A 6,000-nucleotide genomic window follows, 5' to 3' on the forward strand; every position below is an offset into this window, starting at 1 on the left:
TGAAGCAATTTACCCTATTAAAAAAAAAGTCAGTTTACTATTAGAACGATTTCGAAACTATAAAGGGTAAAATTTGTTTCTTCTGTGGAATACAAAGAAGCTATATTTTGTACAAATATTATAAGTATTACTTATACAATACAAAACAAATGTTTTTAATAATATTTAGAATTTTTAGATTTTTAATTTTAGCTCAGGTTTTAGTAACTCAAGTGATTTTGTCTTTGAAATGTATTTCTACGTACGTAAATTTTGATTTGTTTTTATTTCACTGTTAGTTTTAGCCTTTTTAATACTACTTCAACTTATTTTTTTAAGTTGGTTGCCCAGGCAGCATTTAAGTTTTTCATCTTATATTTCAATTTTATTTTAGACTTATTTTAATAGCTTTACTTAATACCAACACTGGCTGTAATGGGTTGAAATCATTCTCTGACTCTCTGTCAGGGAGAGAGTACTCATATCATATCACATCCTTCATATCAACACAAACCAAGATCACAAAGATGGGCAGAACCCCAGAGACTCATCAGAAAGACCCTCCGGACCAGAGCTTCTCTGGCAGACAGTTGGGCAGGAATACATATGTTTGACTTCAGCTTCAACCTCAGTAAAGCTGAAAATAATCACAAGCGAAGGCCAACAAGCACAAGGCGGCTTTCATCATTCGATTGTCATGGAGTATAAAGGACAGGAAGCAAGTTGCAAGTAAACAGGTTTATTGTAAGATGCAAAGTCAGATTGGGTGGCAGCACAGATCGGTGAGTTGGTGAGTTGAGAGCATTGGTGAGAGGTGGTGATCAGAGGTGTAGTGATAAAAAAAGAGGTGGGTAAACTATAAATTCTGGGTGACCACATCGTGGTCACGGTAAGGTGGGCCACTGCCTACTGGTGTATGTATATCTTGATGACAACGCTATAGGCTATAGTTCCCTCATATAGGTCACATAATCACTATTCAATTCATAGATTAATCTAAGTTCTTGTTAAAGAGACTAAAGAAGGAACTATATGGTTGAAATCTATAAAGTTTACTAAATGACAAAACAGAGAGAATTTTTTTTAAGAGAGATAGAGAGGGAGGCTTATATCCAGGGGTTCCAAGCTCTCTCTATCTCTATCCTCTCTATATCTCCTCTCTCTGTGCTCTCTGCATAATTGTCTGTCTCACCTCTGTCAGTAAAATTAAGTTAAAATGGAGAAAAAACAGCTTAGCGCACCATATCCTGTCAAGTAGCTGGTCACATTATAAGGCCTATAGACTAACCCTTTCAGACAAACCATTAAAATAAATTATTTAGTATGCATTTAATGTTTAGGTACCCAGTCTGAATGCTATAGCTAAACAAAAAGTGTGGTCACGCTTCATTTCAAATCTGAGGATGATATCTCTAAAATTATGCATTTTACAAGCGCACTTTTTGACCAACGACATATACAGGAGGCTTAGACCAGTGGCAGTCGGCTTTAGCCTTGGTGCGCGCCCCCACTTGGAGTAGAGTCCCGCGGGCTCTAGTCCAAGTGCGGTGACACCTCTCGACAAAGGCATGACTGGAGGGGACCATGACTTCGGATTCCAGACTGGGAAAAATAGGTGGCTGGTATCCTAAACTACACTCAAACGGAAATAGGCCCATAGCTGATACAGGGAACCCATCAGGAGGTCGATTGGAAGTCTTGCCTGTGGCTCAAACCGAGCAAGCCAAAACAAAACTGTGAATGTCACTGGCCATAAGTGGCCACCAGAATCGTTGCTTGACCAAAAATTTAGTACGGTTAACTCCTGGATGACAAGCCACATTGGAACAATGCTCCCACTGAATGATGTTGGACCGTAATCCTTCCGGCACAAATAACCGATTCGGTGGGCACCCGGGCGGAGGCATTACCCCTTCTAAGGCCATCTTGACCTTCGATTCGACCTCCCATGTGAGTGTGGAGACCACTAATGTCTTGAGTAAAATGCACTCGGGAGTGGACGGGCTTTCGGAATGGTCAAAAATATGTGACAATGAATCGGGTTTGATGTTTTTACCGGGCAGTACGAGAGAGTAAAATCAAAATGGCCAAAAAAAAAGTGCCCACCGAGCCTACCTGGAGTTCAATCTTTTGGCAGTTCTAATGAATTCTAAATTCTTATTGTCGGTCCACACTATAAAAGGAACCCCCAAGCCTTCTAACCATTGGCGCCATTCCTCCAATGCCATCTTGACTGCCAACAATTCTCGGTTACCAATATCATAATTACGTTAGGCAGGGGATAAACGGTAGGAAAAAAACGTGCAAGGGTGCACCTTGTTGTCCGAGGGAGAACGTTGGGATAACACCGCACCTACCCCCACCTCTGACGCGTCGACCTCCACCACAAACTGACGTGAAGGATCAGGGGTAATTAAGATAGAGGCCGAAATGAAGCAACCCTTCAGTTTGGCAAACACAGCCTCGGCTGTGTCTGACCACCTGAATGTAGTTTTGGGGGAGGTCAAGGTGGTCAGAGGTGCAACTAGTTGGCTGAAGTTGCGAATAAAACGCTTGTAGAAGTTGGGGAACCCCAGAAACCTCTGTAGGGCCTTAAGGGAATCTGGACTTGGCCACTTAACCACAGACTTAACCTTCTCGGGATCCATATGCATAACCTCAGTCGACACGATATATCCAAGAAAAGGAACAGACTGTGCATGAAAAGCGCATTTCTCCGCCTTGACAAAAAGCCCATTCTCTAACAACCTCTGAAGCACTCGTCGGCTGCACGTGTTCCTGGAGAGAAGAAGAAAAAATCAATATGTCAATCAGGTAGACATATATGAATTGATCAACCATATCTCCCAGCACGTCATTGACAAATGCCTGGAAGACCGCTGGGGAGTTGGTATTCAAAGTGCCCTCTGGGGGTGTTAAAAGTGGTCTTCCATTCATCCCCATCACTAATCTGGACCAAATGATAAGCATTACGTAAGTCCAATTTCGTGAAGATCAATGCTCCCTGCAACCTCTCGAAGGCTGAAGGACATTAACGGTAAAGGATAAGTATTCTTTATCGTGATGCTGTTCAGTCCCCGGTAATCGATACAAGGTTGCAGAGACCCATCTTTCTTCCCCACAAAAAAAGAACCTCACCCCCGCTGGAGAAGAGAAAGGGCAGATGAATCCCGAAGCTAGAGAATCAGAAATATATTTCTCCATAGCCTCCCTCTCTGGAATAGAAAGTGAATATAACTTGCCCTTAGGCAGAGACTTACCTGACAGTAAATCTATGGCACAGTCGCACAGCCAGGGGTGTCCAAGAACTATGGGTGCAAGGGGAGAGTCGAGAATATAGAAGGAGGTGATCTCAGAGTGTTTGCCTGATGTGATGAGGGTGATGTCTTCAGTGGTGAGTGAGATGACAGGAAGTCTTTGACCATTGAGGGCGTGAACAGCGATCCAGTGAGTGAGGGGTTTGAGGGGAATCTGAAGTTTGTGTGCGAGTGCATGGTCCATGAAATTACCTTCAGCCCCAGAGTCCAGAAGTGCTTGACAGTCGTGAGATCATACTGACCATCTTAGTCTTACTGGGAGGAGCGTAGATGATGATAAGGTCTTCTTGGAGGAGATCCCACCCGATAGTAGCCTCATACTTACTACCGGGCTTGGCCTTTTACCGGACAAATGTAGGCGTGATGACAGGTTCCCCCGCAGTAGAGGCAAAGGCCCACGGATCTCCACCTTTCCTTCTCCTCCTGGGAAAGCCGAGCTCGCGCTACCTGCATGGGCTCATGATCGTAGAGGGGACTGGCCGCATCCCTGCCACTGACTCGATTACCAGTAGGGTCTCTTGGTGTAACATTGGGTAGGTTACGTTGTTCATCTACCCTTAGCACTAACTCGATGAGTCTGTTGAGCACTGAGTCTTCCTAGCTGCCTCTCTCCCAGCGACGGCCCGATCGAACACCCGCTTCATCTCCGTGGCGAGTGTCTGGAACGAGACGCAGCATGGATCTTGGTTCTCCCACACCACCGTTCCGCATAACGCCGCCCTCCCAGTGAACAGCGTCAGGACGAACCTTGCCTCGGTGGCAGCACAGATCGGTGAGTTGGTGAGTTTAGAGCGTTGGTGAGAGGTGGTGATGAATCCGAGCGATGATGATATAATCCACAGAACGACGAACAGGAACGAAGACAACAGGATGAATGCTTGAGCAGAAAAGACACAGACATGAAGCACGGAGGACCTCAAACAATGATCTGACAAACAAGAGATGAAAGACAGGGCGTTAAGTAGGCCGTTGGAATGGCCCCGTGAAACAATCAACATGACGTAACCTGAGACGAGCAGGAAACAGTGCATTCATGAACCGTGACATCGATGCATTGAGAAGACTGCACAGATGTAAATGTTATATATTATAAATATATATCCTATCTGGGTGAACCCAGAGATTATTTTCAGAGGATATTTTGATTAGATATGCCTATAAACAATTTATTGCGGCATAGAAATTTTTGTCAGGAAAACACATATTGCCTAAGAAACCTCAAGCAAACTTTCCAGGTCTGACAAGGTAATGGAGTTGCCAGATTTCCTCACTTGGGACTTTGAATGAAGTCAGGTGAACTGATGACGGAGAGGACAGGGAGAACAGCTGCGCTTCACTGACCACAAGTGTTTTTTTAAAGAATGTTTTAAAGTATTTTATGATGTAAGAAAGGGCCATTATTGTTTTGGACTGTGACATTTCTAAATTTGGGGGATTTGTATTAGTCCAGAGACCACAGACAAATGAACTTTCCATAAATACTGCAATTATTGTTGTTATATATATATATGAAGAGTTCAGATACAAAAGCCTAAAAAAGTGCCATCTGAAATTTTCGTCTAAAATTAGGATTTTTATCAGGCTCCTATATTTATGTTCATTTATTTCACTTTGATAGCCTGGAAAAGGACCTGCACAGTGCAATTAAAGTAAAATGACTCAACCTACGCATAGGAGCTTGATAAAAATCCAAATTTTAGATGAAAATTTCAGATGGCACTTAGAAGCTTTTGCATCTGAACTCTTCATATATACATTACTTTTTTTTTTAAAGAAATTATTCTTCTATTCAGAAAAAATACATTAAATTGATCAAAATTGTACACATTTATAATGTTACAAATGTTTTTATTTCAGATAAACGCTGTTCTTTTCTATTCATTAAAGAATCCTGAAAAAAAAAATGTCATGGTTTCCACAAAAATTCTAAGCATTGCAATAATATTAATAATGTAATTGTAATAATGTTTACTAAATCACAAGGATGTTTACTTGCTCGAGTTTTGTGAACATCTTGTTGCAACAATGCTGTTCTGGATGGATGCAATACCAGGGCTTTGCCATGCGGCTGTTAGCAATTTACTGTGTGGTTTCTAGGGCGTCACCGGATGGTTGTTTACTATGTTTCTGTTATATTCTGATGTCTATGGCTGGGTCACTTCTTCAATTCAAGCCTATGGGATTTTTCACCCATTTTCCTGGCGACACTCCTCAATCCTCGCTCAACAATTACTCAATTTGCTGTACAAATACAGATTTGTTCAAATTTCTAATTTAGCAAGTAGCACTAATAAGAAACTTGAACAGACATAGTCGTAACCTCCATCAGAAATGATTGATTGCAAAATAGGCCAGCAGAGGGCATCATGGTGTTGTTTTAGACAGCTCTGAATATCCCTGCCTCTGAACATAATGTGTCTAGAGCTGAAGCGCTGTTTCTAAAGAGACACTCAGTGGTTTAGAATCTTCCAGAGTCATAATTCAACATAACCATGGTTTCATTAGGAAAAACCATCAAGAAAGCATTGATCTTTATTTTCTCAGGTCTCTTAAGACCTTCTAAACCTGACCTAAGTACATAACGCATAATCTTATATCAGTCTTAAGTCCAACACACATGCACATACTCAAACACACACACTTTTATGATATGAATCCTGAGGCTATTTTCTTTAAAAAGTAAGGGCCCTTTTGAAAACGGCTC

The sequence above is a fragment of the Carassius carassius genome, chromosome 17 (genome assembly GCF_963082965.1).
Source record: "Carassius carassius chromosome 17, fCarCar2.1, whole genome shotgun sequence".
NCBI lineage: Eukaryota > Metazoa > Chordata > Actinopteri > Cypriniformes > Cyprinidae > Carassius > Carassius carassius.